General features: G+C 44.7%; 1 pseudogene across 1 annotated transcript; it reads right to left on the bottom strand.

Moving 5' to 3' along the window:
* Positions 1-8,792: 8,792 nt before the first annotated feature.
* On the bottom strand, positions 8,793-11,496 carry LOC144686972 (gamma-crystallin S-1 pseudogene; annotated as a pseudogene). The gene is made up of 3 exons (XR_013578022.1): positions 11,488-11,496; positions 11,165-11,407; positions 8,793-9,087 (listed from the first exon to the last, which is right to left on the bottom strand). The product of XR_013578022.1 is annotated as a gamma-crystallin S-1 pseudogene (transcript).
* Positions 11,497-26,412: the final 14,916 nt, after the last annotated feature.

The raw sequence follows: 26,412 nt of genomic DNA, 5'->3' as shown, positions 1-26,412 counted from the left end.
ATATGGGAAAATGGAAAATTGTCCAATTTTGCAGGAAGAATAAAAAATCTAAGTGCTGAGAGATTACACAGCTCTGAGATACAGCGGGATTTTGGTGTCCAAGTTCATGAATTGCAAAAGGTTAGTGTGCAGGTACAGCAAGCAATTAGGAAAGCTAGATAGAATGTTATTGTTTATTGCAAGAGGAATTGAATACAAATGTAGGGAGGTTATGCTTCCGTTATACAGGGCATTGGTGAGACCACATCTGGAGTGCTGTGTGCAGTATTGTTCTCCTTATTTAAGGAAGAATGTAAATGCATTGGAAGCAGTTCAGAGAAGATTTACTAGACTAAAGCTCTACACTGAAAGGACTCACCAAGGCTCCTTAGACAGCCCCTTCCAACCCACGACCACTACCATCTAGGAGGACAAGGGCAGCAGATACATGCGAACACCACCACCTGGAAGTTCCCTTCCTAGCCACGCGCCATCCTGACTTGGAAATATATCGCCGTTCCTTCACTGTTGCTGGGTCAAAATCCTGGAACTCCCCCCTAACAGCACTGTGGGTGCACCTACACCACATGGACTGCCGCGATTCAAGAAGGCAGCTCACTACCACCTTTTCAAGGACAATTAGGGATGGGCAATAAATGTTGGCCCAGTCAGCGATGCCCACATCTCATGAATAAATGAAAACAAAATAAAAACACCTGGAATGGCCAGGTTGTCTTATAAGGAAACGTTGGATAGGTTGGGCTTGTATCTGCTGGAGTTTAGAAGAGTAAGAGGTGACTTGATTGAAACATATAAGATCCTGAGAGGTCTTGATAGGGTGGATGTGGAAAGGATGGTTGTCCTTGTGGGAGAATCTGGAACTAGGGATCACTATTTGAAAATAAGGGGTCACCCACTTGAAACAGAGATGAGGACAATTTTTTTCTCTCAGAAGCTTGTGAGTCTTTGGAACTCTCTTCCTCAAAATGCAGTGAAGAAGGATCTTTAAATATTTTTAAGGCAGAGCTAGATTGATTCTTGATAAGCAAGGGAGCGAAAGTTTATTGGGTATAGGTGGGAATGTGGAGTTGAGGTTACAATCAGATCAGCCTTGATTGTCGGAGCAGGCTCGAGGGGCAGAGTGGCTCGAGGGGCCAAGTGGCCTACTCCTGCTCCTAATTTGTATTTTTGTGGTACAGATAAAGAGGAAACATTCAAAGAAGATTAGGTATGCAGATAAAAATGATTTTTGGAAGTTTGGGTAAAGGGACAGATCTTTTATATGGATACATGTTTAGCTAGAATGAAACAAGGGGAATTTGGAGTGAAGAATTATTGTGTTATCATGACACTGTTGCCGTGAATGTCAGGTGCTTATTTGAGTCTTTAATTGACTTTAGCAAAATGAACGAAGACAATTGGGCAGCTAGCGGCAGGATTTATTGTAAATTTCACAGAGAAATCATCTCCTCTGAGTATTCCCAGCAGGTGAGTTTCTGACAACATTGAGTTTGTTCATTGAAAAATGAGCAGTTCTATGTATCATACTTTGGATTTCTTGTCAACACTTTTCTCAGGTTCCCAGATTTTCAGAAGTAAACTGAATCCCCAGATTGAACTAAAGATTGTGTCTTTTATTTTCTCTGCTGGTGAGTGTAACTCGGGTTTAACAATTAAACTCCAATCATTGCTCATCACCTACTGGAGAATACATGGGATGCCCACATTAATCTATCAGCAGAAGGCAGAAAAATAACAAACTGCTAGCCCCAGCTATGCATGCTACTTGAGCATTTATTTGTAGCTAAATGAAGTATTAAAACAAAAATACATAGCAATGTATTAATACAGAACAATAACCAAACATGCGTGATATATAAAGACTGGCCTAACTGTTCAAAACAAAAGGAAAGACAGAGTGCTAACTGTTCACAGACCTTTTCAACAAGGTCTTGGCATTATTAATTGTGTACTTTCTTTGCAACTTTGCTTTTCTTTTGTTCCACATACAGTTTACCTATCAATGCCATAAGTCAGTGGACAACACTGTTCTGACCTTGGTCCATTTGATCCAACAGCACATGGATAGATTAGGCAACTATGCTCGCACTCTCTTTGTTGATTTCTCCTCGGCTTTCAACCCCACACAACTGAAAAATCATGATGTCAATCCTACTCCCCTACTTTGGATCAGTGATTTCCTTCACAACAGGACCCAACAGCTGTTAGTCTCTGGGATTTACTCAGAGCCCATGTTAATAAATACCGGATCTCCTCAACGTTGTGTACTGTCACCTTTACTTTTCATCCTCCTCCTCTATATGAATAATTGTCAATCAGAGCTCAACGTCATGACATTCCTGAAGTATGCAGATGATACAGTTCTTGTGGGTTTCATAAGGAATAATGAAGTAAACCATAGGAACTCGATAGAGAATTCATAAAATGGTGTGATAACAATTCCCTTAAAATGAACAAAAACAAGATGAAAGAACTACTTACAGGCTTTAGGAAAAACCAATGAACGGTATTGTTCCCATGAAGCCTCATGGTGTGGGCAGTGAAATAGTTACTAATTACAAGTATCTAGGTATCGAAGTAGATGATAAGTTGAATTGAGGGGAACAGTGTACAGATGTGATGGCCAAGAAACATGCATGGTTCTACCTCAGAAAATTAAAATCCTTTCAATTAGACCCTACAACCATGAAACTCTTCTATACAGCTGTAGTTGAGAGTGCCATCCTTTTTAGATGTCGCTTGTGGTACTGTTGTCTTAAGAAAGTAGACTCTTTAAGTGTACAGAAATTATTCACTCAGGCAGGAAGGGTATTTGAAGAGCAGATCTTCTTGATGAAATCTGCTCTTGACAAATTTTGACAAAAGTAAATAGAGTCATGAACAATGAGAATCACCCCTTGTTTCAATGTGTTCCAGGAACAGGTTACAATCTCTCAGATGTAGGACAAATCATTCCTGAACTCATTTGTGGCCTTCTCTATGAAAACTTTTAACAGACGTTTGATGTATGGATAAGGATATACATTCATGGGGAATTCATTGACTGATTATTTTAATGCATGGGAACAGTTTTTAATATATACTTTATTAAAGTTAGACTTCTGTGACATGGCAATTTTCTTTCTTTTTATTGTTATTATTCATTTGTATGTAATTTTTTAACAAACGAGCAATGTACCCGAAATGAATTTCCATATGGACAAGAAAGTGAAATTGAATTGATGTGAATTGAATTTAACTACTGGATTAAGGAGACACCTTTCTTCCAGGGCCAACATAGTAAATAATCTCACCCTTGAAAAGAAACAAAGTTCACAAAGCTGGATGAGAAAGGCAAAAGATTCTAAACCTTTGGAAAATGGAAATTATTGTTAAAGGAGCCATGGCAAACTGTTGCAGTGCAGCTTGCAGATGGTACAAATTGCTGATACCTTGTGCCAATGCTGGAGGGAATAATATTTAAGGTGGTAGTTGGGCTTCCAATCAAGCGGACTGCATTGTTCTGGATTATATCAAACTTCTGGAGTCTTGTTGGAGCTGCACTCATCCAGGCAAATGGAGAATATTCCATCAGTCTCCAGATTTGTTCCTTGCAGAAGCTGGACAGACTTAGAGGAGTCAGGGGCTGAGTTTCTCACTGTAAAAAATTCCCAACCTCTGACATGCTTTGTAGCCACAGTATTTAAATGGCTGGCCCAGTTAAAGTTTTGGTGAATGGTGGTGCATTCAGAGATGGTGATGTCATTGAATGTCAAAGGGCACTACCTAGATACTCTTTTGTTGGAGATGGTCATCGCCTGGCACTTGTGCTGCACAAATGTTACTTGTCACTTATCAGCACAAGTCTGAATGTTGTTTGGGTCTTGCTGCATGTGAGCACAGACTGCTTCAGTATCTGAGGAATGCAAATGGTATTGAATACTTTGCAATCATCACTGAACATTCTCACTTCTGTTGGAAGGAAGGACATTGTTAAAGTATTGAAAATGGTTGGGCCTAGGACACTGCCCGGAGGAACGTCTGCTGTTGATATCCTGGGACTGAGATGATCGATTTGCAACAACCACAATCATCTTCTTTGCATGGTGTATGAGTCAAGTCAGTGGATAATTTTCTCTCTGATTCCTATTTTCTCCAAATTTGCGAGGGCTCCTTGGCACCACACATGGTCAAATGCTGCTTTGATGTCCAGGGCCCTCACTCTCACCTCACCTCTGGAATTCAGATCTGATATGTTTGGACCAAGGCTGTAATGAAGTCAGGGGCTTATTGGCCCTGGGGGAATCCAAACTGAGCATTATTGAGCAAACTATTGCTGTGTAAGTGCCGCTTGATAGCATTGTTGATGATGCCTTCCAGCAATTTGCTTTTTTTAATTAATTTATGGGATGTGGGCATCGCTGGCTAGGCCAGCATTTATTGCCCATCCCTAATTGCCCTTGAGAAGGTGGTGGTGAGCTGTCTCCTTGAACTGCTGCGGTGGTGTTGGTACATCCACAGTGCTGTTAGGGAGCGAGTTCCAGGATTTTGACCCAGCAGCAATGAAGGAATGGAGATATATTTCCAAGTCAGGATGGTGAGTGACCTTGAGGGGATCTTCCAAGTGGTGGTGTTCCCTGCTTCCAGAAGCTGGACAGACTTGAAGGAGTCCTCTACCATCAGCACAAGGTATCAGCAATGTGTGCCACCTACAAGCTGCATTGCAACAGTTCGCCAGGACTCCTTTGACAGCATTTTCCATTTTCGAAAAGTTTAGAATCTTTTGCCTTTCTCATCCAGCTTTGTGAACTTTGTTTCTTTGAAGGGTGAGAATCCGCTGCCCTTGTCCTTTTAGATGGTCACGGTTGAGGGTTGGGAAGGTGCTGTCTAAGGAGCCTTGATGAATTCCTGCAGCACATCTTGTAGATGGTACACACTGCTGCAACTGTTCGTCAGTGGTGGAGGGAGTGAATGTTTGTGGAAGGGGTGCCAATCGAGCTGGTTGCTTTGTCCTGGATGGTGTCAAGCTTCTTGAGTGTTGTTGGAGCTTTAGTCGCCCAGGCAAGTGAAGAGTATTCCATCACACTCATGACTTGTGCTTGTAGATGATGGACAGGCTTTGGGGAGTCAGGAGGTGAGTTACTTGCTGCAGGATTCCTAGCCTCTGACCTATTCTTGTAGTCACAGTATTTATATGGCTAGTCCAGTTCAGTTTCTGGTCAATGGTAGCCCCCAGGATGATTGAAAGTAGACTGATAGGGCAGTAATTGCCCAGATTAGATTTTCTCTGCTTTTGGTGGACAGCAACATACATGGGCAATTTTTCACATTGTCAAGGAGATGCTAATTTTGAAGTTGTATTGGAATGGCATGATTAGGGATGCAGCTAGTTCTGGAGCACACATTTTCAGCATTACAACTAAGTTGTTATTGGATCCTACAGCCTTTGCTGTGTTGATTCACTCAGTCATTTCTTAATATCACGTGCAATGAATTGAATTGGCTGAAGATGGGCATCTATGGTGCCGGGGACCTCAGGATAAGGCCAAGATGGATCATCCACCCGGCACCTCTGGCTGAAGACGATTGCAAATGCGGCAGCCTTATCTTTTGCACTCATGTGCTGGACTTACCCGTCATTCAGGATGTGATGTTCGTAGAGCTTCCTCCTCCTGTTAGTTGTTTAATTGTTCACCACCATTCATATTTGAATGTTGCAGGACTGCAGAGCTTTGATTTGATCTGAGCTGTTGATTGTGGAATCATTTAGCTCTGCCCAAGACATTCTGCTATAGGCTGTTCTTTGGCATGCATGCAGTCTTATGTTGTGGTTTGAGCAGATTGGCATGCCTGTTGCTGCTCCTGGCATGCTGTCTAGCCAGGCTTTTTCCCTGGCTTGATAGTAATGGTAGAATGAAGAATATGCTGGGCCATGAGTTTACAGACTGTGGTTGATTGCAATTCTCCTGCTGCTATTAGCCCAGCGCACCTCGTGGATGCCCAGTTTTGAGCAGCAAGGACTGTTCTGGGTTTATTTAGGATTGGGACAATGCCACACAACACAGTGTACCAAGTCCTCAGTGTAAAGGTGAGATATAGACAGATGCATCCTTGCAGGGAGATCGATGAGGCGAGGACAAGTAGGTTTTTATCTTGTGCTGGTTCACTCACCATCTGCCACAAATCAAGTCTGGCAGATATGGCCTTCAGCACTCAGCCAGATCACTCAGTGTGGTGCTACTGTGCTGCTCTTGGTGATGGGACATTGAATTCTCCAACCCAGAATACTGTTACACTCCCAATAACGTTTTTTAAAAAGAAATGGAAATGGAAATGGAAAGTTCATCTGACAAAAATCTGGGAAGACCAAGACTATCATCTTTGTAACCTGCCCAATTTCCATTTCCTCACCACCATCTCCATCCCTTCTGCCTAGCAACTGTATGAGACTGTTTGCAGTTTGGGCAAATATCATATCTGAGCTCAAAATAAGTTTCTGACCAGATCCACACGATCACTAAACCTGCCTATTTCCTGCTTTTGCACTACGGATCAGAAACCACTGGTACTTGCAGCAATGCTCTCCCAATTTTGAATGGCGTTAAAAATAGGAGGGTACCTATCTACCTCAGGGAAATCAAAGCTCATAGCAAAGGAGGATACCCACAAGCACACGGATACTCTTTAGCTGATCGATATGGTAAAGGTGGCAGCACATCATGTGAAGCCATGAAATTCTCCTCCTTTGCACAAGGTGTATGTGGCACGTATGCGGTATACATGTGAGTCCTACTGCCAGACCCTCAAGTGACAAGTCGAAGGTAAAGCTCTTCCACAACACAAGGCACACCCCCACTGTATGAGTCTCCTAATCCACAAATAACACTCGGTCCTCATGCATGAAGAAACTTGATGCTACTTCGCAGTTATTTATGTGCCATCCAGTTAAGCAGAGAACTTCTTCTAAATGTTTCACTCATTACCTGTGGATGGTAAAGTGTCCTTGGAAACTACTTTCTCTAAAATTATTGGATCAACCTGGTGGTCCTCTAAATCTGATACTATTCACTGTTAGTCAATGTTTATTTTACATACAGCACAACTTAGCAGCTTTTTTAATGTTTGGTACGTCTGCCAGACTGTCCTTGGACTTCATTGAAATTAATTTTACTAGACTACAAGCACAAACTCCAGGTAGTTTTGTCCACTGTCAATCATCTTGGATAAGTTTACTTAATGGATAGAGTCTATTCCAGTACACAACACACCTACACAGCTTTAACTGCAGCTTGCTTGTTATTATGTGAAGTAATGTTCAGGTTAGGGATTGCACTACTGGTGGACAGCGCTCAGGTGTTATATCTCACAGGGAAAATTTTTGTTTAGGGTTTTATAATTCTTTTATGGGATGGTGAGTTCTGTTGGCAAGGCCAGCATTTATTGTCCATCTCTAATTGCTTTTGAGAAGTTGGTGGTGAGCCACCTTTTCAAAGCACTGCAGTCCATCTGCTGTAGGTACATCCACAGTGCAGTTAGGGAGGGAGTACCAGTTTTTTGACAGAGCAACAGTGAATGATCATTGAAATAGTTCCAAGTCAGGATGATATGTGATTTACAGGGGGTGCTATCCCCATGTGTCTGCTGCCCTTGTCCCTCTAGGTGGTAGTAGTCACAGATTTGGAAGGTGCCATTGAATGAGGCCTGGGGAGTTCCTGCAGCGCATCTTGTAAATAGTACATACTGCTGCCACTGCCGATGGTGGAGGGAGTGAATGTTTAAGGTGTTGGATGGTGTGCCAATCAAGTGGCTGCTTTGTAATGGTGTGAATCAAACAGAACTTACACATTTGCCATCACTGAATCAGGCCATAACCAGAAAGTTGATGAAGAGAGATATTTTGGCTAAGTGTGAAAGCTGGTACTAAATTGATACTGTACTACTAAGTCACAATAACCTGAAGGTCTGGATTCAACACACCATTTTGGTTCTAATTGCTGATTACCATAATTCAAGTGACCTGGAGATGCCACGCAGGACAACTGCAGATTTGCCACGCAAGTGCTGATGAATTTTCATTGAGATGTATATGTGGGCTCCCTGCACTCAACTCCATTAGAGATGTAGAAAGTGCTGTGGATAGCAGCACATTGTAGGATAGCTGAAGAACCCAGGGAGAGAGTGCACAGATCCTCAGAGGCCCTGGTCAAGATGATCAAGAGGAGGGAGGATGTCCTGTACCCATAGACATCGTCACCCTCACCCTCCTTGCACTCTCTCCTGTAGCCGTTAGAGCTACTGTGTCTCACATCCTCCTCTCAATCCTAGACCAGTCAGGAGGAACCTAGCAAGATGCCCATAAACAAGCACTCCCTTTCTCCCAGTGGCTGTCGCAATGTGTCCAATGAGGGGGAATAGCACAACACTTAATCCTTTTAGATGAAGACCTCAGATAATTTCTGGAATAAATATTGCTAGGGTATTGATGATGGCTTGACAAAGTGCCCCAGAAATTCTGAAATAAAAACAAAAGATGCTGGATGCTGGAAATACTCAGCATATTTTTTCATAAAACATGGCCGGGTCCATCCATCAGCATAGTGGTCTGAATGAATAAATGAAGTGAATATCTGTTGCTATGTATTTTCTTATTTTCAATGCTATGGTTAAAATTTATTTCTCTATAATTATTATCTTCTCAAGATCATAAAATGTGTGTAGTAGCAGAGGCATAGAAACACAATCCAAACAAAAAGGAAATCAGTTCTGATGATAGCACATTTATTATGTTTAAGAATGTTATGACTTGGGCAAAATTTAGTTTTCAGCAAGGAATCAGAAATCCCTCATTCTTCTGAAAGATCCGATAGTTGAGTTGTAGCTGCCCCAGTCACCGTATCTCTTGTATTCACCGGGTCTCAGGAAGTACTGTCGGCCTTTGTAGTTGGGATGTTCATAGAAGATCCAGTAGCCGTCCATCACATGGCAGGAGTGAATGTCACGATAACAGAAACGATCGTAGACAGATGGACAGTCATCCATGAATTCCATCATCTGTCCTCCAAAGTCAGGTCTCTCGTAAATCCTCATTCTGTAGTTTCCACCTCGGTACTGTAATAAAAAGAAATGAAACATTTGGGATGAAGATATAAATATACCTACACAACACTCAAGAAAATTACTGTAAAGGGGTTCTGTTATGCTTGTAATACTATCAGGGAACACATTGGCAGCTTTGATGAAAACTCTCCACCCAAAACATTAATCTGCCTTTTCTGTTTCCAGATGTTCTCTGACCTGTTGTATATGTCCAGTATTTTTTGTTTTGTTATCAGATATTCAGCAATCACTATTATACCATTTTATCAATATGATCAGATATTCAATCAAAGTTATTGCTACTAAATGCTACAAGCTGGAAGGTTTTAGATTGAAGTCCCACTCCAGACTGCCTTGGAGAATGGAAACAAAAGGATTCAGGGTTTGAATACTGATTTGTGATTCAGTTAAGTACTTGCATTTGATGGGAACAAAGAATCATATGCAGAAGAGTGGGTAATTTAGCTCCTTGAGCCTGTTCCACCATTATTTGAGCTCATGGCTGATCTGTGACCTAACTCCATATACTTGCCTTCAGTCCATACCATCTAATACCTTTGATTAGCAATACTAACAATTGATTTAGCACTAACTGTCATTTTCAGAATAGGATCCAAACATCTATCACTCTTTGCGTTTAGAAGTGTTTCCTAAGTTCACTCCTAAAAGATTCAGCTCTAATTTTTACACTATGCTTGCTAAACCCCACAACCGGCAAAAATGGTTTCTCTCTATCAACTTATCTGTTCCGCTATCATAAAGTGTCAAAACCCCATCACACATAAACAGTCTCCCAGCTAATGATACAACCACATGAAGGGTATCTTCATCATAAAATAACAATCTAATGTGTCTTTTGTTGGATGCAACCACAGTTGAATACAAGGGTTATCTCTTGTCCCACTGGACATGGAAGATGGGAAGATGGTCACTTATCATAGTTTGGTTTTGTAACCACAATTCCAATTTAAACTCAACTCTCAATTTTGTTTTTATATTCATTTACAGAATGTGGGAATCGCTGGCTAGGCCAGCATTTATTGCCCACCCCTAATTGCCCTTGAGAAGATGGTGATGAGCTGCCTTCTTGAACTGCTCCAGTCCATGTGGTATAGGTACACCCAAAGTGCTGTTAGGAAGGGAGTTCCAGGATTTGACCCAGCGACAGTGAAGTAACGGCAATATATTTCCAAGTCAGGATGGTGAGTGACTTGGAGGGGAACTTCCAGGTGGTGGTGTTCCCATGTATCTGGTGCTCTTGTCCTTCTAGTTGGTAGCAGTCATAGGTTTGGAAGGTGCTGCCTAAGGAGCCTTGGTGAGTTTCTGCAGTGCATCTTGTAGGTGGTAAACACTGCTGCCACTGTCCGCCAGTGGTGGAGGGAGTGAATGTTTGTGGGAGGGGTGCCAATCAAGTGGGCTGCTTTGAAGCAATTTGTATTTTCAGCTGTTATTTGTATTGCAGTTTCTCCAAGAGAGTTAATATGACTACTCTTAGATACATCAACTGAGAGAGAAATGGAAGAAAGTTGAGGGACTTCTTCTATGCAATGTTTCCTGATGGCGTACTCAACAAGTGGTGTCAACTGTATCTATAAATATGTTTGTAGCTGAACTAATTTCAGCCAGTTTTCTCTCACCTTCTTAGTATTTGCTTTATAGGATGTTTAGGCAGTTGTTATTCTTTCCTCTCCTAAGTGATATTTCACTGGGAGTTTGTTCAGAAATTGGCCTGATTGATCACCAAACCTCCTGTGGAAAATTGGCAAAAATCCATCCACCAACCACACCACCCCCTCCCGCCCCCATCAGTGTATCCAGCGTTGCCATCAATTTTCCATCAAACTTACAGTGATCAATCATGACAGTGCAGAGATTTTCGCTGAATGAGTGTGGGCCGATAATTGCAGCTTACAATTTAGATTTCAACTTAAAATTTGGATTATTGATTCAGGAAATCCATTAAATGAAGAGGGAATGAACAATTATTGGACATTTTGATTTATTAAATAAATAGGTAAACAGTCCATTTCAAATATAAATCGATTGATGAGTTCATTAATGCCTATAAGACAAAGAATTTATTACTCACATGTGGGTAGGAGCGACATGACCTGATGTTGTCATTGAATCCCATCCAGCGCTGGTAGTCAGGATATTCTCCCCTGCTCAGAACATACTGGTATCCCATGTAATTGGGTTTCTCATACGCCACCCACCAGTCACTGTCAACACGGATGGAGTTACAGCGGCTGAAGTAAGGGGACAGGTCAGCACAGTCACTACTGCACTCATAGTGTCGACCCTGGAAGTTCCTGTCCTCGTAAAAAATGATCTGTGGGGAAAGAAAATGTAGTGAAATATTTGTATTTCTCAATGAACTATTAACAACATGTGAAAAATGTGAGCGCTTACCTTTCCCATTTTGAGCTCACAGTTGGAAAAGCAAGAGACTGAACATATTATTGCTCTGGAAGCTCAGTATTTATATGTTTGTGAGACCATTGCAGAGACTACCTTTGTTATTTCAGACAATCTCAAATGCACATCAGCAAAAAAAAGGAATTAAAATCTTTCACAGATACTGTAGTGAAACACCTTTATTCAGAGCGGTAGATTGCTATTGGCTCTTTTTGTTTTGCTTTCATGTCATTTTGATTGTCTAGTGGGAATAAAGAAACAAAGAATGAGAGGCCATAGCCACTCTCAAAGTAAAATACACACAAAACATTGAACTGTGAACTGTGCTGAGTTGATAAAAGCCTCACATTATTCTTTTGTTTATTAGATATTTTACATACAAGTATAAAAGAGGTGGATACTTGTGACATTGACTAAACATAAGTTTATACAACTATTTTATGGGCAGAAATTTTCGTTTGCTGTGCGGGGGTGGGCCCCGCACGTCCACATGTAAAATGTCACGCGGTGATGTCGGACGAGCTTCCCGACGTCACCACGCACCATCGCAATATTTCGCCGGGCGGGCACGCGATGAAGTCTGACACGTGCACACCATTAATTAATGGGCCACTTAAGGCCCTTAAGTCTTCAATCGACACTGATTTATCGGTGCCCGTGCGATCGTCGGGTCAGTGCACGGGGGCATTGGGCAGGCGGGTAAGAGACTTTTCTATTAACCTCATGCATGGGCAGGATAAGAGGGCTCAGTGGGGTCGTCAATCTGGTCTATGAAATATTTATTGGAGAAAGTTTTTTAAACTTGCCTGTGTGATCTGCAGTAGTTCAGAACAAATTCCAGCAGCTTTTTCTGGACTCTTAACCTTCAGGTCAGCATCCTGCATGTTGGGAATCTTTTCCGGGCCTGCAGGTTTCAGGAAGCCTTCCCTTAGTCTGGGTATGGGATCTGATATGTCCACTTGAGGCAGCTCCTCTGAGGAGGAAGGGAGGGCAAGAAGGAGGAGCTGGCCAGGAGTGCACATTCAGCCTCCAGGGGAGCCACCTTTGGGAGTACAGGCGCAGGCACAAGAGGCACAGGGCCAAGAGGAAGTCCAAGGTGGGAGGAGCTGCAGAAGACAACACTATTCTGCTGCCAGGGTATACAGGCGGAGAAGCAGTTACCTCAATATGTCTGAGATGCTGTGCCGAAGGAGGCTCCGACTGTCAAGGGAGACAGTGAACTATATCTGTCAGATGATTGGGCCTGAGATCTCCACTAACTATGTGGGTGGACACCCCATGCCAGTGGCTCTGAAGGTCACAGCTGCCCTCAACTTCTATGCCTCTGGCCACTTCCAGGGCTCGGTGGGTGATCTTTGCGGCATCTCCCAATCAGCTGTCCACACTTGTGTCAAGCAGGTCACAGATGCTCTGTTCAGACGGGTATTGACCTTCATTCACTTCCGCTGGGACAAGGCCAGCCAGGCAGAGTGAGCCAGAGGCGTCGCGGCCATTGCTGTCTTCCCCCGCGTCCAGGGTGCAATAGACTGCACACGTGTGGCCATCAAGGCGCCAGCAGGTGAACCCAGTGCCTTCGTCAACAGGAAGGGCTTCCACTCAATGAACGTGCAGATAGTGTGTGACCATAGGATGCTGATTCTACAAGTCTGTGCAAGGTACCCAGGCAGCTTCCACGACAACTACATCTTCAGACATTCCCAGGTGCCGGGTCTCTTCAGTGCTCCAGCCCAGCTGGATGGATGGCTGCTGGGTGACAAGGTCTATCCCCTCAAAAGGTGGCTCATGACGCCCCTCTGCCATCCAAGAACAGAATCTGAGCAGCGCTACAATAGGAGCCACGCCTCCACAAGAGCTGTGGTGGAGAGAACCATTGGTCTTCTCAAGATGTGCTTCCGATGCCTGGACCGCTCAGGGGGCACACTCCAGTACCCCCCAGATCTTGTGTCAGTGATAGTGGTTGCATGCTGCACTCTCCACAATCTTGCGCTGGAAAGGGGGGGACGCAGTGGACGCTGAAGACGTTGACGCAGTGTCTGCGGCTGCACACGATGAGTCCAGTAATGATTCTGAGGATGTGCACACACAAGGAAATGCTGAGGGGGTAGATGCTGACCCAGGACTACACCAAGGAGGCAGGGACACCCGGGAGGCTTTAATCCAATGAACCTGCAGCTAGCACAACACAGATGGATCACCAGGACAAGCTTGGGCTGCCGCCTCAATACTCGACACCTAAGTGCAAAATCTGCCAGGTCATCAGCACTAACTAAGGGCCTTGTACATAAAGGTGAATGTCCAAAAAAAACACTCATAACACTTTTCTGAAACATGCACATGCAGAAGAAACGAGGCACCCTCAGCCATAGTGACACATCTGGCATTTAATGTGTGAGTCAGAAGTTATCACATATATTAAACAATAGTGTAAACAATCAAAAGGAAATCATAAGGACTTAATCTTGGGCCAACACAAAAGCACTAGTGATAAATCCATGGTGTGCCTAATGTGCCTTCTGATTTTGTTTCCAGGTGCTACATCTTGCTGTTGCCCCATCGTTCAGAGTGGCATCTGAGACAGCCTGCTGACTCTGCTGTCCTGTTGGCCTCGATGACCTTGGCGGTTGTCCTCTGGCCCGTGGAGCATGTGCTGGCCCCGCCTGGGATGGAGATGCCTGTTCTGCAGCTGGCATCTCCCCAGTCGTTGCAGCTTCGCCGGATGATACGGTCACTGGGAGAGGGGCAGAGGATCTGGTGCCCTCATCCGGAGCACCCTGAGAGGAGCCCGCAAAGACGACAGACAGCTGCTGCGCCGATGTGAGGTTGCTTCACATCTCCCTGCTCATCGTGGATGGATGGGCAACAAGCTGGGAACCTTGATGCCCAGATCATCTCCCACACTGGCAGTGTCCAGCTGAGGTAATTGACAATGTGAGGGTTTGCTGGTCAAAGCACATCCCCAGGAAGCCCTGGCGGGTCTCCTGGAAGAGCCTCTACACGAGGGTCGCCACTCTCTCCATGGAGGACACATGGCGCTCGGACATGATGCTCATTGCTTCAGCGATAGTCCGCGTAGACTCCTCCACCATGCAGACCAAGCCAAGCATAGCCTCATGTATCTCCCCCAGATGCTCCCGCACACCCGCCTGCATTTCCTGTAGCTGCTGCGTCACGGACGACTCCAGAGGCACATCATCACGCCCCGACTGAGCATGTGCCTGGTCCCCTGCAATCCTCTGACTGCTGGCGCCATGGGCACCCTCTGTCTCTGCCAGCTCCTCCAGCGAGTGTGAAGTGCCCTCACCACTGTGCCCCGGGACACTAGCCGATGTTCTAATTCCCACCGAGGTGCTAGTATCTGTGCTGGTGCCTGCCTCACAGAAATGGTGTGATGCTGGTGAGATGTCAGGCCCCTCAGGTTTGAGAGGGGGCCTCTGCTGCTGCTCCTCACGGCCATGCTCTGACGATGCTGAAAGGAGGAACAAGGACAGTGGATCAGTTAGCGTGCAGGCAATGACAAAGATCATCCCTGTCTCCCTGGCTCATTATGCGCTCAACCTTCCATAACCAATGGCCCGGCAATGTTGCAACAATAACTCATTTAACAATCATCAGTGCTATGGCTGTTGGGAGGACAATGCAGACTGCACTGTTGTCCTTAAACACCTGGCCATGCCACCCCAGCTTCACCGACACCAGTAGACCTGAGTGCATGGCGCCTCTCCAGCTCAAGGGCCTCCTGCTCGAAGCGGCTTAATATGGAGAGCTATCCCTGGCTGCCTCCAGTCCTCACATGCTCGGCTGTGTTATGGGCATTCTTCTCCTGAAAAAGAGAGAAGAGCATTGATTAGGGCAAATTGCACATGGACTCTGCTCGCGCATGCCATACCCCAACCAGAGTGGGACATATCAAGCCTCCAGTGCCTCTTCTCGCCGCTGCTGCTGATCACTCAGACAAAGATGCTAGGCCTGCTCCCCCCACCCCCGACAGCACATTAAGAACCACACGGTATTTCCTCCTATAGCAAGGAGGCGCAAGCACGTGCAGCGACGAGGGCAGCAGATGGTTCGTTGCCACGACACCTTGAGGCTTCCCTTCCACCATTCTCATCACCCTGACTAGGACATGTCCCGGAGTTCTGAGTATGCGCCTAGGTGCAGCTCCTCCAGGTTGCCCCCAAACCAGTCATGTGGGACTAAGATCAACACATGGTGCAGGGGAAAACTTATCTCCTCATGACCCACTCAGGCTGACCTCAGCATGGGCACTATCCGCTTGCCCACCCAGCAAAGGAAAAATGCCCTCAATGATTCAATGCAGTCATGACAGGGAGGGGCTCAGAGGGTAAGGCTACCTGCTGGGTTGAATGCCCAATGCCAACATGGTCATCAGAACAACAAGGGGCGCATTGGCCCTCCCCGCTGCCCTACCCTGCAGCCTGCCCTGCTCCCCTGCCCTACCCTGCAGCCTGGCCTACTCATCCCAACCCCTCTGCTGTGGCCTGGAACTGGCCATTGTGAGCAGCTTACAAAAGGCTGCCAGGCCTTCTTATAAACAGACTGCCGGGTTGCCATTGGTCCTGGCGGTCTGTGCACGCCTGCCACCGCCCGGACACTCCCGCTATCCATGGGAGTCGGGAAATACGCTGGGCAGGCCTTAATTTACCCGCCCGCATAAAATGGCGGAACGGACCTGATTGTGGGCGGTGATCGGGTCCGTGCCCACCCGCGCACACTCCCACTAGCCCCCCCACAAATGGAAAATCCTGGCCTATGTGTTTGGCTGCAGAAACAGCAGACTATTAGATTGTAATTCACCATCACCTCTCTCAATCCTTCCATTGCCATGGGTGTTTCACACAACTTGACTATTCCAATGCACTTCCGGCCAGCATCTCACCTTCCATGCTTGGTAAACTTCAACTCATCTAAAGCCTTGCTTCCTGATTCCTAACTCGCACCAAGTCCCATTCACCCATTAGTCCTGTGTTCAATCACCTGCATTGGCTCCTGGGCCAGCAACAACTCAGTTTCAAAATTCGCAGCTTTGTTTTTAAATTATTCCATGGCCAGGATTTTACGGCCCTGCTGTGGCGTGACACCCCCCAGTGGACGTGGCAAGCTAGTTAAATCTCCATTCAGTTCAGCAGGACCCGCGAGACGGAGGGGCCGTAAAATCCTGTCTTTGCCCCTCCATATGTTGCAACTCAGAGAGCCAATTGGTGAAGCACAGAATAGGAGCCTAGTTTTTATACACTTACTATTTTATTTACAGACACTGCATATCATGCAGCTGCAAACCAACAATCACAGTTTCAGTCTGCTGGTATGAATATGAGCAAAGGTGGGTCCTCAATTACTCTCCATCACGTGAATGCAATTAAACACCCAATTAATATACAACCACCACATATCTCTGTAAAGCCATGAAGCTCTACAATTATCTGAGATCTCTCTGTGAGCTTCCAATGTTGGCCTCTTGCACATATCCAATTTTAATCGTTCCACCATTGGGAGCTGTGCCTTCAGCTGCTGTGGAATTCCCTCCTTAAACCATTCCTCCTCTCTACTTTCCTCTCCCATTTTAAGAGGTTCTGTAAAAGTTGTTTCTTGGACCAAGAGTTTAGTCATCTGTTGTAACATATCTTAAGCATCTTGATGTCAAATTTTGTTTGATAGCATTGCTGTGAAGCACTTTGGAATGTTACCATGCTAAAAGCACGATATAAATGCAGGTTATTGGTGTTGTATATCAGGATCAAAAAGAATTGCGGACAACCCAAACTACATATTAGCATTTTATTTTGTATCTGTGCTGGAGACCTGATTACTTTTATTTGTTTTAGGCAACATAAATACGATTTACTTACAACCAGGCGATCTTACCTAATAGTCTGTCTATAATGTATATAATACCACAATCAAATGCTGAGAATTAAAACAAAATACAGCAGATGCTGGAAATCTGAAAATAAAAAAAAAACAGAAAAACCGAAAACACTCAGCCAGTCTGGCAGCATCTGTGGAGAGAGGAACATCATTAACATTTCAGCTGGATGACAGGATTTGATGAAAAGTCATCAAACTGAAATGTTAAGAACACTGAGGAAAATGCCCTCGCCTCGTATTAAGGTTGAGGATGACGTGTGACAGGTTTCCCAAAAATCAATCCTAAATATTTGAACACAGATTTGAAAGGGATTTCACCACTTTTTAATAGTGGGGTCTTATACTTGTGCTTCACTGACTAGAGGTGCAGTGAATTATTTTTGATTATACATTTATTTGGTGAAGTCCATCTACAAAGTTAACACCAAGGGGTCAGTCTTTACGTGTGGCAGAATTAATTATGGGCTGCAAAATAACAGTGGTTTTGCTGACATGGTATTTGATCGCATTGAATTTAGAATAGTCTAAGTGTGCTGAATTGGAAAGGTGAATTATGGAGCTTCTGCAATCTTGCTGCCATTAAAATTAACTGGAACATAAAGTCACAAAACTATAGAACCATAGAAAAGTTACAGCACAGAAGGAGGCCATTCAGCCCATCTTGTCCATGCCAGCCCGAGGACACCCAGGTTGCCTTTTGTAATCCCACCTTCCTGCACCCGGCCCATAGCCCTGCAGCTTACAGCACTTTAAGTGCAGATCCAGGTACTTTTTAAAAGAGTGTAAAGTTTCTGCCTCTACCAGCAACTTGGGCAGCGAATTCCAGACACCCACTACCCTCTGCGTAAAAAAGTTCTTCCTCATATCCCCCCTACGCCTTCTGCCACTTATCTTGAATCTATGTCCCCTGGTTCTAGAATTTTCCATCAAGGGAAACAATTTTATCCTGTCCACTCTATCTATTCCCCTCATAATTTTGTACACCTCAATCAAGTCACCTCTCAGCCTTCTTTGTTCCATTGGAAAATAACCCAACCTATCTAATCTCTCCTCATAGCTACACTTTTCTAACCCTGGCAACATTCTTGTAAACCTCCTCTGCACTCACTCCAGAGCTATTACATCCTTCCTGTAATGTGGTGACCAGAGCTGCACACAATACTCCAGTTGTGGCCTCACCAATGTTTTATACAATTCCAACATTATATCCTTACATTTATATTCTATACCTCTGCCAATGGAGGAGAGCATTCCATATGCCGCCTTTACAACCTTGTCTACTTGACCTGCTGCCTTCAGGGACCTGTGTACTTGTATGCCAAGATCTCTCACTTCATCTACCCATCTTAGTATATTCCCATTTATTGTGTAATCCCTGTAACTGTTTGACCTCCCTAAATGTATGACCTCACACTTCTCTATGTTAAAATCCATCTACCACTTTACCGCCCACTCCACCAACCCATCAATATCGTTTTGGAGATTATGGCTGCCCTCTGCACTATCCACTACTCGGCCAATCTTTGTGTCATCTGCAAATTTCCCAATCGTGCCCCCCACGTTCACGTCCAAATCGTTAATATGTAACACAAACTTCAAGGGTCCCAACGCCGAGCCCTGTGGAACACCACTTGAGACAACATTCCATTCGCAAGGGCATCCATCGACCATTACCCTTTGTTTCCTGTTACAAAACCAACCAGTTTGCCACATTACCCTGAATCCCATGGGCTTTTACTTTCCTGACCATTCTTGCCATGTGGGACCTTGTCAAATGCCTTGCTAAAATTCATGAACACAACATCCACTGCACCATCTTCATCAACTCCACTTGCCACTGACCATCCCTGACTAGTCCATGCCTTTCCACATGACAGTTAATCCTATCTCAGGATTGATTCTGCCAGTTTGCTCACTACCGATGTAAGACTAACTATAATTGTTTGGCATTTCCTTTGATCCCTTTTTAAACAATGGAACTATGATTGCATTTCTCCAGTCCTCAGGTACCTCCCCTGTATCTAGTGAAGATTGGAAAATCATCCTCAGAGCATCTGCTATCTCCTCCCTGCCTTCCTTCAGCAGCTTCCGAAACAATCCATCTGGCCCTGGTGACTTATCAACTTTCAAGGATTTCAACCCTTCGAGTACTTCCTCTCTCTTTATGACTATCCCATCCAATATCTCGCAGTTATCCTCCTGGACTACTATATCTACAACCTCCCTTTCCTTTGTAAACACAGAGACAAAATATTCATTCAAAACCCTTCCCATAGCCTCTGCATCTACACACAAGCTTCCATCTTCATCTCTGATAGGTCCCACTTTTTCCTTAACTAATCTTTTAGCATTAATGTATTGGTAAAACTCTTTGGGATATCTTTAACTTAACTTGCTAATCTTTTTTCATGCCCTCTCCTTGATTTCCTTATTTCCTTTTTTTACTTCGTCCCTGCACTTCTTACATTCGTCTAGGCTATCTGCAGTGCTTAGTTCTTTGTGCCTATCGTAAGCTTTCTTTTTCTGTTTGATCTTCCCCTGTATTCCTCTAGACAACCAGGGGGGCTCTAGATTTGGCAGTACCACTCTTATTTTTGTAGGGGACTTGTCTACTTTGTACAATTAGGATCTCGCTTTTTATTGCTTCCCACTGGTTTTCCACTGTTTTATCCTCCAGCAGTGCTGTCCAGTCCACCTCACCAAGTCCCTTCTCATTTCTGAAAAATTTGCCTTCCCCCAGTTCAAGACTTTTACTCCTGCCTTATCTCTGTCCTTTTCCATGGTAATGCTAAATCTAATTGAATTGTGATCACTGTCCTCGATATGGTCGCCATTTTTTTTTGAAAATATGATTTTTCAACTTTCAACTGACTGGAAATTTTGCAATTTGGATTGAGACAGAGCAAACTGCTCAAAAATGCAAGGCCACATTCCAAGGTAATGATGGGAAACAGACAAATCGCCCTCAAGAGAGTGTGAAGGGAGAGACATTTCCTATAACCCAGGCACCCATCAAAACTCATAACTGTTTAAGGAAGAGACATAAAAAATGCAAAGTACTAGATACTGAAACAATGGCTGCCCAGCTACTAGAGAGAGATTGCAAGTGACACAGGCAGTGTCAAGAATGTCTTCAGCAGAGGAAACAGGCTGAAAGCTGCTCTTTTTCCCTCTCTCTCTTTTGGAATAAAAGTGTTGCCCGGTTTGAGAAGCTGGCTCTATCACAAACTTATCAGCGAACTGAGATCTCGCAATAATTGCAACATCTTTTACATCTGACCGCATCCAAGAAGCCAGCTAACCTAAATCTTCTGCAGCGTTTAAAATCAATGCTTCAAGAACAATCAAAGGACACTTATCCATATATTCTTCTACATTTTTTTTTAGGACTCTAACTCCCTTTATTTCTGACATGTCTTTGTGTATGTGTGCCTGAATGATTGCATAATGGACCAATGCTTGACATCGCATTTTCCTCGGGACTGTTATACTAAAATGCTAGAATGTCCACATTCAATGTCAATGCTTTCATAGAACTGGGGAGATTATTTTTCTCAGGTTTAGTGGTTAATAAATATGCTCCTTCGTTGACTCACAAAAACATTGTTTGATTGGTTCCTTATTGCTCACAGCTTAAATAGTTAAATACGTTCTGATTTGGAAAAGGCATATCCTCGTAAAAAAGAAACTTAAACCTTTGTTGTGACCAACTGAGGAGGCTGAATAGAGGGGAGCCAGTTCACCCCCTTCTCACCTGGTCATAACAAAATTGGGGGCTCATGTCTGGAATTTGTTCCCACAGACTGATGAAAGAATTTGAGTGGAGAAAGTTAATTGTTCCTTCAATGGCAATTTATAAAGCTGCAAAAGGTTTTCTTGGGTCTGTTACACTAAAGTGCTAAAATGTCCACATTCAATGCTTTCATAGAACAGGATGAGATAACTGGCGAGAAGTTAAGGGCATTGTCATTGGAAGAATTAAAAGGTGTAGCTTAGCACTTAGAGGTGGCGATCTGCCCGAAAGCTAATAAAACGGAAATTTTAAAATGGGTGGCAGAACGTTTAGAGGTGGAAATTGAGGACACTGAAACTGATAAATTAGCGACAGAGAAATTAAGATTGGAGGTGTGAGGCCAAGGAGCCTGTGTGGTTTAACTGCCTCAAGGCAGGACACCTCTGTGCTGATTGCTGGAGGTAATGGGAAGAATCCATGATATTTGTTGAGGCACACAAGCCCTGAGCAGGAAGTGGCAGTCAGACAGACAGCATAGCAGACCAGGCTGTGGCTCTGACAGCAGCAGTAAATCCCTATAGATGCATTACTGTGAGTGTGGGTGAGTTTTAAAAAATCCCTGAGAGTTACAAGGATTTTGTATCAGAAGAGTGGCCACATTTCCCCAGAACAAAAACAGAATTACCTGGAAAAACTCAGCAGGTCTGGCAGCATCGGTGGAGAAGAAATCAGTTAACGTTTCGAGTCTTCATGACCCTTCGGCAGAACTGAGTATAGTTAGGAGAAAGGTGAAGTATAAGCTGGTCTAAGGTGGGGGGGCGGGGGGAGAGAGAAGTTGAGGATGTGGTGATTGTGGAGTTAAGAAAGCAGTGATAGGAGCAGATAATCAAAAGATGTCACAGACAAAAGGATCAAAGAGGTGTTGAAGGTGGTGATATTGTCTAAGAAAAGTGCTAATTAAGAATGGAAGACAGGATACTCAAGGTACAGCTCTAGTGGGGGTGGGGTGGAAAGACTAACAAAGTTTTAGTTTTAGATTTAAAAATAATGGAAATAGGTGGGAAAAGAAGAATCTATATAAATTATTGAAAAAAAAGGGAGGGGGGAGAAACGGGATGGGAATGGGGGGAGGGGGAGTTTAAGATCTAAAGTTGTTGAATTCAATATTCAGCCCGGAAGGCTGTAAAGTGCCTAGTCGGAAGATGAGGTGCTGTTCCTCCAGTTTGCGTTGGGCTTCACTGGAACAATGCAGCAAGCCAAGGACAGACATGTGGGCAAGAGAACAGGGTGGAGTGTTAAAATGGCAAGCGACAGGGAGGTTTGGGTCTTTCTTGCGGACAGACCGCAGGTGTTCTGCAAAGCGGTCGTCCAGTTTGCGTTTGGTCTCTCCAATGTAGAGGAGACCGCATTGGGAGCAACGAATGCAGTGGACTAAGTTAGAGGAAATGCAAGTGAAATGCTGCTTCACTTGAAAGGAGTGTTTGGGCCCTTGGACGGTGAGGAGAGAGGAAGTGAAGGGGCAGGTGTTGCATCTTCTGCGTGGGCATGGGGAGGTGCCATAGGTGGGGGTTGAGGAGTAGGGGATGATGGAGGAGTGGACCAGGGTGTCCCGGAGGGAACGATCCCTACGGAATGCCATCAGGGGGGGTGAAGGGAAGATGTGTTTGGTGGTGGCATCATGCTGGAGTTGGCGGAAATGGAGGAGGATGATCCTTTGAATGCGGAGGCTGGTGGGGTGATAAGTGAGGACAAGGGGGACCCTATCATGTTTCTGGGAAGGAGGAGAAGGCGTGAGGGAGGATGCGCAGGATATGGGCCGGAAACGGTTGAGGGCCCTGTAAGGCAAGTAAGCCTATATTGACGCTGAATGATACAGGGGTTAGCCAAACTCCACTGCTGGGAAAAAGCATACCTTTCCACCAGAGAGTGCAGTAAGTGCCAAGGTGTTGGTAAAAGTTATTGAAGGAGGGTACATGCCCATCCCCTTTTACCGGGCGTACCTGGAGTGTGACCTTGTGTCAGGACCAGTGACCGTGGATGTCATCCCCAGTTTGCCTGTGGACGGGGTCAACCTGCTCCTCGGCAATGACCTGCTGGGGTCAGAAGTGATAGCATCTCCAGTAGTCTCAGAGAAGCCGACCAAGGTCAGGGAGACAGAACATCTGCAGGAGAAAATGCCTAGCATTTTCCCTGACTGTGTGGTAACACAGTCTATGGTCATAGAAACTGTATCAGAGGAGGCTGAAGCAGCACTGCAAACAGATGACCCTACTGTCTGGATATCTGAGACCTTTTTCAGGAGTCTAGAGGATCCTAAGGAGGTAATAAATAGGCCTTTCTTGGTTGCGGCTCAGCAACCTTCATTAAAAACGTTAGCTCAGTCTGCCCAAACTGAAGCTGTGGCCGAGGCAATGCCTGAATGATACTACATTTAAAATGAGGTGCTGATGAGGAAGTGGAGATCCCCTCACAGACCTGCAAATGAGGAGTGGACAGTGATCCACCAGGTAGCCATGCTGCCAAGGTCCTGAGTGGGAATTATTAAGGCTAGCACACAAAATCCCAATGGCTGGGAATGTTGGTATACCCAAGCCCACATCAGCCAGCATTTTTACTGGCCACAACTCCACAGGGATGCAGGAAGGTTTTTGAGAACCTTCAACGTCTGCCAGGTTGTGGGAAAACCCCAGACTGCAATAAAACCTGCACCATGCCTGCCTTTGGGGAACCATTCAGCAAGGTGCTAGTGAACAGTGTGAGGCCCCTGCCAGAAACAAAAGGGAGCTACCAGTATATCCTCACCATCATAGACGTGGCTACCCGTTTCCCAGAGATGGTTCCCCTGTGAACCATATCTGCCAAAACACTAATGGGGGAATTAACACAATTCTTTACCCAGTATGGACTACCCACCGAGATCCAGTCAGATCAGAGCTCAAAGTTCATGTACAAAATATTCCATGAAGTCATGGGTAACCTGAGCATAACCCAGTTGAAGTCCTCAGCGTATCACCTGCAACTGCACGGCGGGGGCTAGAATGGTACCATCATACTCTAACAACAATGATCTGGACATACTGCCACGAGTACCCCCATGACTGTGATACAGGGTTAGGTTTCCTTCTGTTCACTACCAGGCTCAGCCAATGAGTCCACTGGTTTTACTCCGTTTGAAGTGGTTACTGACACCTAAGGTCATCAGAAGCTAAACAGAAGGAGGAAGTCCCCATGTTAGACTACGTAACCATGTTTCGTGAGTGACTTATGAGAGCCTGTAATATGGCTCAAGAACACTTAGAAATCCCTCAGACAGTTATGAAAAAACAGGCAGACAAACATACCAGGGCTCGAACCTTTCAGTCAGGAGACGACGTGCTAGTGCTCCTACCAATACTGGGTGAACCCCCAAAAGCCAAGTTCCGTGGCCCAGACATAGGAGCAAAGAAGCTTGGGGAGGTAAACTACCTAATTGACACACCCAGACCACAGGGAAAAGCAAAGGCTGTGTCATGTCAACATGATAACACAATATCACAGCTGAGAAGGGGAAAAGCCGGTAACTATCTGTCCAATAACAACAGAACTGGAGGACGAGAGGAACAGTGAAGGTGAATTGGAGGGAGACATGGGTGATGCCCACATTAAAGCCCCTACTATCCAGCTAGCAAACACAGAAATTCTAGCAAAATTGGACACCATATTTCCCCACTGAAATGCAGAACAGCAAGGAGACCTGATAAGCCTGCACACCACATTTAAAAGAATCTGTAGACACAAGCCAGGCTGCACCACTTTAGCTCTACATGATGTGGATGTGGGAGAAGCAACATCCCAACCGTCTAGGTCCCGAGAAGCTGGCCTAGGTTAGGGAGGAGATTAACTACATGCTGGAGTACCCTCGTTGTGCTCGTGCCCAAGCCCGATGGCTCCACAAGGCTCTGCATTGACTACTGAAAGGTTACTGCAGCGATCAGAGTCAATCTCCACCTGATTCCCCACCAGGAAGACTGCATCAATAGGATGGGAAATGCAGCCTACATTACAAAGATAGATTTACTTAAGGGATGCTGGCAGATTCCCTCGACCGGCCGTGCAAAGGATATCTCTACCTTCGTAACCCTGGATGGGTCATACCAGTGTCAAGTCATGCCATTTGGACTCTGAAATGCCCCAGCCACCTTTCAAAGGCTTAGTTAGTTGCGTAGTGTACCTAGACGACCTCCTAGCATACAGTGGCACCTGGGAAACTCACTTAGAGCAACTGGAATCCACCTTCCAGAAATTTCAGTCAGCGACCAAGTAGTCAATGTCGCAATGAGCAAGTCCGCTAAGGCTCAATGACCTACCTAGGACACGTGGTGTGTCAAGGATAAGTACTGCCCAGTGCTGCAAAGCTACAAGCAGTAATATAGTTTCCCATTCTCACAACAAAGAGGAAAATCATGAGATTTTTAGGATTGTGTGGGTTCTACCGCAAGTTCGTCCCAAACTTGAGCACTGTAGCTACCCCGCTGACAGACCTAATACAGAAGAAAGCAAAAGTAGTATGGACTGAGGAATGCCAGACAGCTTTCAAGAAGCTGAAAGCCATTTTAATAAATGAACCAGTGCCATCAGCTCCAGACTTTAACTAAGCATTTAAAGTAGCCATCAATGCTAGTGAACTTGGGCTAGTGGCTGTTCTCCTCCAGGATGATGAATGAGGAATAGAGAGACCAATCAGGTACTTATCCAAAAAGCTGAACAATATAAGAAAATATATTCCACTAGTAGAAAAAGAAACTCTAGGCTTATTACTGGTTCTCAAACACTTTGAGATTTATGTCCAAAATTGATACAGAGAGACCACAGTGTACACCGACCACAACACTTTGACCTTTGTGGAGAAATTCAAAACTCAAAATGCAAGGTTATTCAATTGGAGTTTGTTTCTCCAACCATATCTCCTAAAAAGTACCCACATTTCAGGGAAATCGAATGTGATTGCAGATGCCCTGTCCCATACTTAAAGAGACCCAGTTAGGACTGATGGGATAATCCAGAACAAGGCTGAGAGAATGAATGGAAGTGCGTGTGTTTTTTTTGTTTTGTGTTTTTATACCTTGTAATGAAATGAGAGTGAATATCATTTCATTTTTTTGTGACAAGGCTATGTCCCTTAAATTTTTGAAAATATAACTTTTCAATTTTCAACTGACTGGAAGTTTTGTAATTTGAACAGAAACAGAACAAACTGCTTAAAAATACAAGGCCACATTCCAAGATGAAGACGAGGAACACACAAATCACCCTCAGGAGAG

This window comes from Cetorhinus maximus, chromosome 11 (genome assembly GCF_964194155.1).
Source record: "Cetorhinus maximus chromosome 11, sCetMax3.hap1.1, whole genome shotgun sequence".
Classification (NCBI taxonomy): Eukaryota; Metazoa; Chordata; class Chondrichthyes; order Lamniformes; family Cetorhinidae; genus Cetorhinus; species Cetorhinus maximus.
The sequence above is the reverse complement of the archived record's forward strand: the minus strand, read 5'-3'. Positions and strand labels throughout refer to the sequence as shown.